The following is a 14056-nucleotide window of genomic DNA, read 5'->3' as shown; positions in this document are numbered from 1 at the left end:
GGGCCCTGAATGGTGGTGAGGGAGGAAGTGTAAGGGCAGGTGTAGCACTTGTTCCGTTTATAGGGTAAGAAGTCTTTATATGCGATTTAGTATAATGTATTGATACATATATTTTTTTCTTGTACAGTCGGCCCTCCTTATCTGCGGATTCCACATGCGCGAATTCAACCATCTGTGGATCGCGAAACCCGGAAGTGCTCTTCCAGCACTTGTTGTTTGAGCATGTACAGACTTTTTTTCTTGTCATTATTCCCTAAACAATGCAGTATAACAACCATTTTACATAGCATTTACATTGTATTAGGTATTATAAGTAATCTAGAGATGATTTAAAGTATACGGGAGGATGTGTGTGGATTATCGTGCATCGGGATCAAAAAAAATCAGTAGTTCTCTTACTAGGTAAGTCGGAACAGGTACAACCGGTATTATTTAATGTCAGTCAAACGTTTGTCTTAGTATATAGTATATATTTTACCTTTCTATGCATGTAAAATGGTTAAGAGTGTATGTTTCAACGCCGGCCTTGGGAATGGAAGTTCTCGGGACTCGTGACAGATTGCTTCCGATTCTTCCAGCATTGTGTTCGTATTCTTTGTTCCTGAATGCGCTTTCCACCGTGCCGAGTTGATGTGAGGATCAAGAACTCAGAACCCCAAAGCCCATTAATTAAACCACTGCGTTGCTTAGTAATAATTGTAGCTTTCATCGGGGCAGAGCCTTTCTCACTTTATCCTTTAAAATTGTTCCGATAGTTGACCGACGTAGCCTAATGCTTTTCCAATGACTGATGGCGTTTCACCTCTTTCCGATCGCTTTATTATTTCCACTCTGTTTTCAATTGTGATGGTGATTATTTTCGTGAACAGAAACATTGCGCTTTCAGAGCTCTGGCGCTGGGTCTTAATGTCCACCGCACTGAGACAGGCTAAATAAGGTCTGGAGTTCTGCTGAGTCCTAAGGTCCACCAGATTGAGTCAGGTTGCATAAGAGCATCCGCGAATTTTGGTATACGCGACGGGTCCCGGAACCAATCCCCCGTGGATAAGGAGGGCCGACTGTACTCTGTATTCTTATATGTAAGTTAATAAAAATATTAGAAAGGAAGAAGGGAGGGAGACAGAAGAAAAGAAACTATAGGCCAATTAGCCTGAAATCAGTGGTTGGGAAGATACGTTTTGGGGTCTATGGGGGTGCGTGCATGATAAAGTAGGCCAAATTTAGCATGGTTTTCTTAAGGGGAAGTCTTGCCTAATAAATCTGTTGGAATTTTTTGAGGAAATATGAGGGAGGATAGACAAAGGAATTTTGTGGATGTTGTTTACATCAATTTTCGTAAGGTCTTTGACTAAGTCCTGCATATGAGGCTGCTTAACAGGATAACAGTCTATGGTATTACAGGAACGATACTAACGTGGATAGAAGATTTGCTGACTGGCAGGAAGCAAAGAGTAGGAATAAAAGGGCCTTTTTTGGTTTGCTGCCAGTGAGCTGTGGTTTTCCACAGGGGTCAGTGATGGGACCGCTACTTTTTGTGTTATATGTCATTAATTTGGAGGTTGAAATTGATGGCTCTGTGGACAAGTTTATGGATGATTCAAAGATGGGTGGAGGGGCAATTAATGTTGAGGTAGCAAGGAGTCTGCAGAAGGACTTAGGCAGATTGGGGAAATGGACAAAGAAGTGGCAGGTGGAATATTGTGTAGGGATGTGAATGGTCATGCATTTTAGTAGAAGGAATAAAGCGTAGACTATTTTCTAAGCATGGAACAAATTCAGAAATTGGAGGTGCAGAGGGACCTGGGAGTTCTCATGCAGGATTTCCTAATGGTTAACTTGCAGGTTGAGTTGTGGTAAGGAAGGCAAATGCAACGTTGGCATTCATTTTGAGATGTTCTGGCATTGGACAGAGTCCTGAGGAGGTTGACAAGAATGATTCCATGAATGAAAGGGTTAAAAAAAAGAACATTTGATGCCTCTGGGCTTGTACTCACTGGAGTTTAGAAGAATGGGGGAGGGGGGTGGAGAATTTCATTGCAACCTACTGAATATTGAAAGGCACAGATAGAGTGGATGTGGAGCAGATATTTCCTATAGTGGAGGAATCTAGGACCAGAGGGCACAGCCTCAGAATAGAAAGACATCCATTTAGAACAGAGATTAGGAGGAATTTCTTAAGAAGGTGGTGAATCTGTGAAATTCATTGCCACAGATGTCTATGGAGGCTCAGTAACTGGGTATATTTAAAGCAAAGGTTGACATGTATTTGATTAGTTAGGCATCAAAGATTACAGGGAGAAGGCCGGAGAATGGGGTTGAGAGGGACAGTAAAGCAGCCATGATGGAATTGCAGGGCAAACTCAATGGCCCAGATAGCCTGACTCTGTACCCATGTTTTATGGTCTTAATTTCCCTAAGTATGATATTTATTGTGTTGAGTTTTGTTTCTGATTGTTCCAAGATAAACAATTTGATTAATGTCTTTTCTGCTGTTTGCATATGAAAGTGAGAATTATATCACAAAATTTTACTGTGTTGCTTTTTATCATGTGGTCTGAAATTTCATGTTTAAGCAAAAATTATGCTAGTTGGAGTAAAATCACAAATGAGCCTATTTGTGTAAATTATACTTTTTGTACTTTAAAAATTTTATTCTATGAGGTTAGAACCATTTAATCTGTGCAATAAAAAGGAAGGAACACATGCCCATTTGCAAACATATTCAAACAACTTTATGGCATAACCATTGCAATATCTGGTGGAAAAGAGTCTAAATAATTCAGAAGCAATATTGGCAGATTTCTGTAACTAGGAGCACATACAGAAATATTGCAAGAGGGTGGCAGGACACTAAGTAATCAGTTATCCAGCAGCTGCTTGGATGAGAAAACAAAATCCAATAGTTGAGGTTAGAATGAGCTTTCAAGTGCCTTTATTGAGTTTGAAATTGATTGTATGTTGTTTTTACTGCTCAGAACAGGTCACTGGGCATCATTCATCCAAATGCAATATCCTCATTATTAAATACATGATAATGTTCACCAAAGATTTCTGAGCAAGTCTTGTAGAAAAGGAAATTTAAAAAAAAATTAGAGTCAAAGCTTGGAGCACACAAATCAGTCTCTTTTCTGGAAGGAGGAGGCCAGCTCCTGTAGAAGGCAAATAGTGGGCAAAGGAATGTTATCAACCCAAAATCTCCTTTCTGTGTATAATTTCCCTGATCAGCTGTGTTTCCCAATGATTTAACAACATTGTTTTTGTGGAATATTTATGGTAGAATTAATTTGAATTGTTATAATTGTAAGGGATTGATCTACTATTATTGAATGTTCTGTTGAAATAATTTGAGCATCCCACCACTGTCCCTATTCGCCACCCCCACCCGCTCACCTAAGCTGTCACTCTTGCTGTCTCTAATGGTTCCCCCTACCCCCCATATCCAGGACATACACCAGAAGCACTGCATTCACAGAGCCCTCAGCATTGTCAAAGACCCCTCCCATCTGTCCCACAATTCTTTAACCTCCTACTGACAGGCAGAAGCTACCGCAATTCTAAGAACAGGGACTGTTGGGCTGGGTAACAGCTTCTTCATCTAGGCTGTGAGACTCCTGAACACCCTGCTGTCACCCAGTACACATTACCCATGACAATGCCAGTAGCATTACACTGTTGCATATTGAAGTGTATGTCATATATGCATTTTGTCAATTTATTCACCTACAATTTTTTAAATTATCTTTTAATATTGTTAATTTTATTTCATGAGCTATATATAGTATATGTACTATATTTTGTACCTTGATCTCAGAGGAATGTTGTTTCATTTAGCTGTATACATATATAAATTGGATGACAATAAGCTTGAACTTGCTTTTGGGCACCTTATTTGTTTCCAACAGTTTTCAAGAAGCCACTGCTCAACTTCAAATTGTTATTGTAGAATTTGATCAAATTACATGACTTTGCCTTTCAATTTTCTCTTGTGGGTTAGGCCAGTTCAGAGCCAAACACATTGCTTAGGGACAGGAGTCACCTTTAGACCAGATTGTACAGATTTGCACATTTCATGCTGTGGAACATTAACTAAATTGGTCTTTTATGACAATTTAGCTGACATATTCTTGCAGTGAGATTTGAACTTGCTTCTCTATATTGTTAATCCAGTCTTCTGAGTTATTAGCCTGATAACCTAAGACAGCATCCTTCACTGTACTAATTTGTCAGTTAATATTCAAAGCACACCTATTATCAATGTATAAATTATACACCTTGAAATTTATCATCTTATAGGCAGTCACAAAGCAAGAACCCCGAATAACCCAATTTCAAAAAAGATCAATAACCATCGTGCAGAGAAAGAGAGAGAAAAACACACATCATGTAAACAATAGAAGCAAGCCAACAGCATCCCGAACCAGAGAGCCAGAGCAGCCAGAGTAGGCTCAATATATTTACAAAAATATTTCATGTGACAATATTTAGAAACATTATTTTCAAAAGTAAAAATAAAGCTCATTCTTTCTTAATTTTCTCTTGAAACCATCAACTATACGTTCTTTGATTATGTCAAAGGCAGACTTTGTTCTCACCTGGCTATTTGCATATTCATTTTCCTGCAGATAGTTACTAGATCAGGAAAAAGAAACAATTTTTAAGGTCTCTCTATTTAAGAGCCACCAAAGCCAATTTGCATTGTTTTTCTCTTGGAATTAAGATATTCAAATATTCTGTTCAATATACCACATCATGGAAAACACTTTATTCCTTAGTCAAGTTCACTTTTGTTACTCAACCTTACACATGTATGCTGTGAAACAAAACTACGTTCCTTCAGACCAAGTTGCACAGCACCATACTTATAACTGACACATAACGCATGTAGTGCCACTGGTAAATTTAATAAATAAAAAGGTGCATTTGTGATACAAGTTAAAAGTAAACAATATAATGCTACCGGTGCTTTTTGCATGTTGATATCTGGGTGGTGGCAGGGAATTTAATAGTTTTACGGCCTGGGGAAAGAAGCTGTTTCCCATCCTAACAATTCATTCCCTAATGCTATGGTACCTCTTGCCTGATGGTAGGAGGTCAGAGAGATAGTTGGATGATTGGGAGAGATCATTGCATGCGCAGCATTCCTGATAAATATCTCTGATGGATTGAAGAGATCTTCTCAGCATTCCTTGCAATCCTTTGTAGGGATTTGTGGTCAGATATCTTACAGTTTCTGTACCAGCTAGTCACAAGGGAAAGATGATTTTTCCAGAAATCAGTTAAGCATAGTTGCCCTCATGATACAGTAAGTTATTCTGTTGATAGCTGAAAAATCATTGGGTAATCTTTGGTGCTGAATTTGCCAGTATCAAATAGAGCCACAATATTGATTCTAAATGGCCTTATTGATTTGTGTAAAGGAAAAATCAGAAAAATAAAAATGTTTATCAATTTAATGATCAAGCAACCTGTTGGGATTAGGAATTGTTTTTAATTCAGTTGACCCACCCTTATTCAGTAATCCATGGTCCAGCCATATTCTTTCCAAGTGATTGTATACAGATGGTTATAGCCTGTGGACACGTACTCTATTTCATAAAGGCATCAATGAGAAAGATGTCTTGATTTTTTTTTTCTTTCTGAGCCACTCGCAACTACTTAGTTTAAAAAGGTAAAAGATAAAATTGGACAAATCACCCCACTTTGATATAGGCATGAATGTTAACATTGCAAAATCACTCCTAGCCTATTTGACATTGCCAAATCCTCTTTGGGGCATCTGAGGACGGGTATCTAAATGAAGTATGATGTTCCACCAGTTAGTCTAGCAATTGACTGTGACATTTGCAGCAATTGGCGTTTATGTCAATGCTGTAGTTTAACATGTCTGATTTTATGAGTGGCACAATAATCACAACCTTGGTCCAAATGTAGATCAAAGAACTGAATTCTCGAGGCAAACTAAAAATCACTGTTATTAGCATTAAGCATTTAAATGTAATGTCATTGAGCCACAATAAATTTGAAAGCCATCAAAGGTCTGTGCCAGACCTCAAATTGAAGAGGATTGTTGTGACCGAAGGTCAGTCATCCTTGCTCCATGATGTGCAAACAGGGACTTATGAGTACCTGATTATGACAGTCATCATCATGAGAGAATCTAGCCACTGATCATCAACATTCAATTTATTACCTTTACCAAGTAAACCCACTTCCCTGCCCTCCCACGCCTCCCCACCACCATCAATATTCTAAGGTTAGGAGGGTTGGTGATAGCGTGTAACCGCCCTGTACAGAGCAATCTGTTTGACTGCCATCACTCTTATCAAGTAAACATTCATTCCCTCCAGCTGGTGCACAATAGCTACTGTTTGTGTTATTATTTATCTTGGAAATCCAGCAGCATGTTTTAAAACAATCTATTTTATTACTGACAAGATTGACAATCACCACCAGCTGCAGATTTCTTTCCTAAGTCATGCATCATCATGACTTGGAATTATATCACTGTTCCTTCACCATCACAAAATCTAAATACTGGAGCATTCTATCCAATTGCATTGAGGGAGCAGCTTTGCCAGAAGCAATGTAACTTATCAACTTCATAATGGCTGGTAGAAATAGGTTTTGAATATTAACAATGCTAATGAAGCAAACATTCAGAAAGTCACATGTTTTAAAAAAGAACACCATCATTAGATTAATTTGAATGAGATTTCATTATAATGTTAACTATAAATTTCCTTTACATAGTCTGTATTTTGCCATTGATGCTGAATATATTTTGGCTAAAATGTCAAAAATTGCTATATGTGCTTTCTTGGTTCTTAAACTTGCTATTGGAAGTTTTTTTACCAGTCAAGACAATGTTGGACATCACCACTTACATTATTAGAATTGAGCTAAAATTTTAGTAGCGAAGTTTGCTCTTTTCTGTATGTTTGCCTTCTTCATCTGTTATCTTTGCACATTTGTTGACTGTCAGTACCTTCAAACTTATGTCTTTTGTTCACGCTTTGCGTGCAGTTCTTCTCAATGACTGACCATTGCTACAATATTATTAAGTTTTATCTGATGTACAACCAAACACCAAACTTCACAATGTTCGAAATGTGGCTTCAGCCTATTAAGGGTGGTTGTATCTTTGTTGCTTTCGATTGTCTGGAAATAATAGGTTAATACCAATGTAAGCTATAAACTGACACTTCTATAAGAAGAACTTACATTAGTGCCTTGATCTGTTGGAAAATCATCTTTGTGTATTAACTAATTCAGTTGCCTTATGTGTTGTTGGGGAGATGATATACTTAATAGTATGAGAATGTGCAGAAATGTCCTTGGATGTTTATAGTCTTCAAGGTGCAAGGACAGTGGTAGGTCAAGTCTTATTTACTTGGCCATACATTTTTTATTCCATTAAATTAGGGGTTCCCATCCTGGGGTCCAGGGATCCCTCAGTTAATGGTAGGGGTCGATGGCATACAAAAGGTTGGGAACTCACTCATTAATGGGAGTTAGCTATATATACTGCATATGAATTTGGACATATTAAAATGAATTTTGATCCATTCTTACTCCGTCCAAATGGATTAGTGTATGAAGGCAATTTGCTGTTTATCTGCTGGTGCGAAAAATGCTTGTTTATTGGATTATCTGAACAATTTGCAAATACAACTCGTTTATAAAAACATCATTCCTTGAAAGTGATGACACAGGTAAATAAAATGGTGAAGAGGGTAAATAACATGCACTGTGTATAAGAGGTCGGATGTCATATTAGCTGTATAGGATTTTTGTGGTTTAATTTGACTACTCAGTGATAAGATAAATATTTCTATAAATCTTCAGTCCCGAGTTTTTGGTTCCAATAAATACTTTTGGTCACTTGTCTTATATCACTTGTATGCTTTTCATTTTGCTTGCACATCCCGCAATCCTTTTGCCCCTCCTGTTCTTTCCTGATTGTTCTCATTTGTTCAAATTGTAGTTTCATGTATCTTTGTATAGCTAATGATGTCTGTGGTTTGGTTGCTAAGAAATAGCTGACTGATTGACTGGAGGACAAATGCAGCTGAGACCAAAGCAGCTATATTAATGGTCCTTTTCCTGCAATTAGAAATATACCCTATTCATGTCACTAAAAGCAACTCGGTTTTCATTTTGTCAAAAAAATTTAGGTTTGGAAAATGGTGTGCTTGCTATTTTCAGTCTATTTTCCAGCACTGTTTGGATTTGTAACTAAATGCAGACTGGTAAATCTAATTGTCCAAATTAATATGTTGTGATCCTCCAGAGGCTCGCTGGCATTACAGCAAACCTGCCATGGTTTCATTTAAATTGTTCCTTGTACTTGAATTGAGGGAGACAGTAAGTCATATCTTTTATAGAATAAAAATGCTGCTGATGAAGATGACTGCTTTCAGTATTGGCAGCCAGGAAATGACTAAGGGCGTCATTACTTTTAAAAACAAAAGCTTTGCATGCAATGCCTAATTATTTATAAATGGAGCATTTATATTTTTGCCCTTTGGCTTTGAGTTTTGTTACTGCCAACTATTTTCTTCTTGTTGACAATTGAGGGAAAGCAGCTGTGAGCATTGTTGGATTATCAGGCTGTCAGCAATGTGCAGTTCTCCATGAAAGAGAAAAACAAACTGTCAGACATACTACGAATCAGTGTGCTGAATTTAAGTTATATTTACATGTTAACTCCACAAGAAAGCTTACTGATTTTACATATTTTTGCTCAAACAAAAATACTTGAGTTCAGGTTAGAAAATTATATTCATAATAATTAAATGCAATGGAAATCATAGAATAATTAGAAGACTGGTGTTGTCCAAAATCTAAACATTGCAGATGCTGGAAGTCTAAAATGCAAACAAAGTTCAGCATGTCAGGCAGGATCCTTGACAAGGGAAACAATTAATGTTTCAGGCGTATGTCATTGTATTTAATTGTACAGGTGGTTTTGCCCTATTAATATAATTTTTGAGCTCACATTAGATCACTGTCTTGCGCATTGCTAATGGAGCTGTTATATTCTGTGCTTGTTAAAATGAGTTTTCATTTCTAAATATTCATGAACAAAATAGAAAGCTTAGTAGCACCTATAGTTTTAAGCTTTTTGATAAATTAAATTAACACAGGTAATCATCCAGACACTTACATCCAAGAGACATTCTACAAAGACATTTTGTTTGGAGGGCTACATATGCTTCAGAGTGTATAAACTGAACCAAGTTAAAGTGGGGGAAGTTGATAATGATATTATTGATGTATGGCAAATAACTTTCCAAGCAGTCTATGGAGTTTATATCTATTTTTATTTATTCTTAAATTTATTTTATTCTATTGTAGCATAACTTCCCACTATTCTGTGGCTTGGATAACAAAGAAAAGTATCCTTATGTAAACACGAGATTGCAGATACTGGAATATGGAATAAAAACTAGTTGCTAGAAGAACTCAGCGAGTCAGGAAGAATCAGCGGAAGGAAATGGACACTTGACCCTTCATCTAGACTGAAGGTTAATGGGGAGATAGTCATTTTTTCCACTTTTTTTTTAAACGCAGGAGGGGAGAGTGGAAATAATGATAGACACTTGGAGGTGATAGGTAGAAGGCTACATTTGATGGACTAATTAGAGATTATGGTGAGTCATGGAACCAGATGAGTGAGGTGAGGGCAGATGAGATCAATAGCAGGAGGGGAGCCAGTGGAAGAAGTGTTTGAGTGATGGCCAGATGTAGCCGTTGGAGAATGGAAGAGAACTGGTGATGGGAGGCTTGGGTGAGTGTAGATAATGAGTAACAACACAAAAGTAGCTGTAAGTTGAAATTTGGAAGGAGGATAAGGACTTAGGAAATTACAATGATCATGGAAGTGGTATGAAACATTGTTGGAGCTGTTGGCTCAGAATTCTGAGTCTTCATGGACTTCATTCTTTAGTCTTAAGGGAAGTGGCTGGTAAGATGCAAGAGACTACATATGTTGTATGCTAGCCGGTGAGAGATGAGAGATGGTAGTGTTAGTTTTAACTTTCTAACAAACTCTAGATTTGAGGAAGGTTCCATACAATTGGAAAATACTAAAACTGTGTGTGTGAGAGAGAGAGTGAGAGAAAAAAACACACAGGTAGCTATAGACCAGTAACTACATCTATGACTGTTGAAGGCAAAAGAAGCTATTATTGAAGAAGTTAGAGCACAGCACATCAAAATACAGGGTGATGTGGTTTTGTCAAAGGGACATTTATGAAGAAATAACAAAAGATGTGGTTCAAAAGAAGTGGATGGATGCAGTATAAAATTTGTGAACACATTTGATCATGTGTCACATGAAATGTTATTGCAGCTCATGGTATAGGAGGTGATGGACATAGAAAATTAGGTGAATGAAAGCAAACATCAATGTGTCTTTTATTTTGGTTAGCAGGATATAATGAGTAGTATGGCTCAGGGTTCAGTACAGGGTGCTTAACTTTGTACAGTTCAGATAAATAGAGAAAAGAACTAAAGATTTGCTTGTTAAATTTGTTGATGACAAAAAGATGGGAAAGTAAGCTGAGAGAAGGACATAAGAAAGCCATAAAGGGATGTACAAATGTGAGTCATCTGGCAAGATGAAAACATCAAACTCGATATAGCAGAAAAAATTAAAAAATCATATGAACAAAATGGTGAAAAAATACAGAAATCTAGGTGCTGTTGGACTTGATTTGCAAAATGCTATTATGCAGGTTCAGCAAATGCCTGTGAAAGATTTATTGCTAGGAAAATTGATTTCTAAAGTGGAGATTTTGTACTTAATTTGAGTAGGGCATGGGTGAGACTGCATCTGCAGAAGTATAAACATTGTTTTTTTTATTGGAAGCAGTTTAGATAATTTTAATATAATTAGAGTGAGTGTGTTGATTTCTGAAGAATAATTGGACAAGTTGGCCTGCACTTAATTGGGATTCGGAATGGAGAGGGGACTTGATTTGAAATATTTAAGATGTTCTTTGGGGTCCTGACAGGGTAGATGTGAAGAGAATGTATTGCTTGTAGGTGAATCCAGAGCAAGAGGTCACTTTAAAAAGAAAGGGCTAAAAGAAAAGGCAAAATATTTTGTTCTCAGAATTTTGAGTTTTGGAGCATTTTTTTCTTAGGAGGATGAATATGGTTTGAATATTTTTGTAGCAGAGTTAAGTAGATAATTGATGATAATTTACAGCAATGAATATGGAATGAGGTTGCAATTGGATTAGCATGTTCATGTTAGGTTGTGGAGCAGGTTTGAGAGGCTAAGTGATTTACTCCTACTCCTAATTCAAATATTTGGATGCAATAATAAGATTGGCCTTTGGTCCTAAATTATGATAAATTTTAATGTTATAGCCTGATATCAGTGTTGATCTTTCTTTGGTTGTAGTTTCTCTTTATGCCATGATAGAAGTGTATAATTTTTCATGGTGGGAATGGAAGATTTTTTTTTAGTTATTTTAGGTGTTGCAGTGCCATGTAGCTTTGAATGTTCTTGAACTGTTCAATTTTCCCACCTCTTGTTAGAAAAATTAAAAGATTACAGTTAAATCTTCAATTAGTTACTATTTTTATATATTATAGCAGTAATAAGAAGAGAGAATTTTTTCAGACAACACACACAAAATGCTGGTGGAACACAACAGGCCAGGCAGCATCTATAAGGAGAAGCATTGTCAATAATTTTTTCAGCATTGGATTTGCATTTGTTCTTTTTGCTTTCTATAATAATATGTATTGAACATTTGAAAGATTGTTGAGATGACAAATTCTGTAGTTAGTTTTACAGCATTAGCAGTTAGCTGATGACTCGCTTCATTTGCCCATTCCTTCAATTAAAATACTTTTTGACTCCTTTTTTATAGTAATTACTTTAAAGCTGTGGTAGAGGAAGCATAGGGGCCATTATTTCATGATGCCATTGGGAGCAAAGAAGTGCAGTAAGACATGAATACTGGAAGTGATTATAATGAGAAAATCTGATGGAAAGAAGCACTAGCCATTGGGTGATGATTGGCTCACCAAGATGAACCAATCATTTTTGCATTGATATAATCTGTTTATCATTAAAGTAAAATTTTGTGTTTTATCTTAATCCTACATGTTTGTCTGCTTTAAACACAAGTAGGTGAGCCATGGTAGAATACTTAGCTCCTTAAATGCCTTTGGGTATTCGTAGCCAGCTAATTCCACATCTGTCTCGTATCCATTGATATTTATGGTTAACAATCTTTTAATCTTAATCTTACTTAAAATGATGAGGTAACCTACAATCTGTTGCCATGTTCTAAAGTGCTTCCCAAATTTCCAACATCTTCTGCACGTAGAACTGTTTTCTAATTTCATATCTGAAATGCCTGGCTAATTTTTAGTGTCTCTGATAATAGATGGCCTATCAGCGTACATATTCTTTTCTATTCTTGCTCTATCTGTTCTTCTTAATGCCTTTGAAAATTTCCATATAATAAACCTGTAAATTCCAGGTTTATTATATGTAAAAACCTGTAATGTGTTCATAGTTTAAATCTTGGAGTCCAGGTGTCATTCTGCTGCACTGAGTTGAATATGAGTGCACCCCCTTGCCCTAGGGATAGTTCAGAGAACTGTGAATACTCCAAGCTGTGGAGTAAGCAGGATTTTGATGACTTTAGAATGACTTGTACTCCACTGTACTCGAGTTGTTAAGGTACAGAATTCAGCATTTATCAGGCTCCTTCCTTATTGTACTTGCTCATGACATTTTATTGATTTTATATGCGTGTTTACCCTCTCTTTTCCCCCTACCCTCTCCTTGAAATTGTTGGATTTCTATTGCTCAATATTGTTTTCATGGCCTTGACTGGAATTTTATTTCAGGCATAAATTATGGAATTATATTTAGATGTTAAGTGGGAGTTGAGTTGGCCCTGAAATTTTATTTTCTTGTTGAACCAGAACAACAGAAGTACTTCAACACTAGTTGGCTTCTTTCTGCTGCTCCCTCTGTATGTTAAACCCTTCCAGAACACCTTTCCCCTCATTGAATTGTATTTTTGTGAGCTGCTAATTTTTAATACCCTAGACCTTTTGTACTGCTGACACATTGTACTCTCTAAAAATGCCACGGACTTGCTCATGGATTTCCTGGACAAGTAGGAATAACTCATTAGTTTTCAGAAAAAAGCCGCAAGATAAAATCCACTATGATGTTTCTTCTGCTTTTGTTAACCTTGTCTGTTTTTCCGTTGCTTTGTTTACCATTGTTAAAGCCTTCCTGCAATCAGTTGACCAAGGTTATACACAATGTTTGTCATTGTATCTAACTTTAGCAATACAGTGAACTGATTTCTACTTCATGAGACACAAAATGGAGTAATATTACTTTATTGGTAGTAATGTCAGATTAAATTGAATTCAATCCGTGAATTGCAAAATCCAGAAAATTGAAAACATGACTTCAAATCTAAAATGAATCCAGTTAAGGAAGGAAACAACACAAGAAGTTTCATTAGCAATTGAAGCTTCAACTCCAGCATGCTACTTAAAGCTTTTTTAGACCGTCATAGAACAGGTGATGGGAAAGTAGCATTAATTTCAGTAGAGATTATATTATTTCCTGTTATGGGTGGAGCACTAACTTCTGAAAAATACGAAGGATTTGTGGTGCATTTATTACATTTTAACATTTATTTTTATTTAGAGATACTGCACGGAGCAGACCCTTCCAGTCCAACAAGCCACACCTCCCAGTAACCCACCTTTTTAACACTAGCCTAATTACAGGACAAATCACAATGGCCATTTAACCTGCTAACTGATACGTCTTTGTACTGTGGGAGGAAACCCACACATTGTACGAACTCTTTATAGATGGCACTGGAAGTGAAGTCTGAACTCTGGAACTAACTGGCTGGCTACCGTGGCACCTAATTTTTTTTCGCAAATTGTCGTAGACCTATGGGACTTCAGGAGGGCGCGGAGCGACCACACCCAGCTGAACATTGTCTCCTGGTTATAAATCGTTAAAAGCCCCAAATTTCTTGGTGTTCACCTG

The 14056-nt window shown here is 36.9% G+C and overlaps 1 protein-coding gene and 1 long non-coding RNA gene across 5 annotated transcripts in view; both read left to right on the top strand.

Annotated features, from left to right (window-relative positions):
* pcnx1 (pecanex 1) overlaps positions 1 to 14056 on the top strand; it is a 244729-nt gene that overhangs the window by 12522 nt on the left and 218151 nt on the right. The window lies entirely within an intron of this gene.
* LOC132383515 (uncharacterized) overlaps positions 1 to 14056 on the top strand; it is a 54666-nt gene that overhangs the window by 11578 nt on the left and 29032 nt on the right. Inside the window, exon 2 of the long non-coding RNA XR_009508696.1 lies at positions 128 to 224. This is a non-coding gene — a long non-coding RNA (uncharacterized LOC132383515). The remainder of the gene's footprint in view (positions 1 to 127; positions 225 to 14056) is intronic.

The sequence above is a fragment of the Hypanus sabinus genome, chromosome 2 (assembly GCF_030144855.1).
Source record: "Hypanus sabinus isolate sHypSab1 chromosome 2, sHypSab1.hap1, whole genome shotgun sequence".
NCBI classification, from domain to species: Eukaryota; Metazoa; Chordata; class Chondrichthyes; order Myliobatiformes; family Dasyatidae; genus Hypanus; species Hypanus sabinus.
Note: the sequence above shows the minus strand (reverse complement) of the source record. Positions and strands in the feature narration are given on the sequence as shown.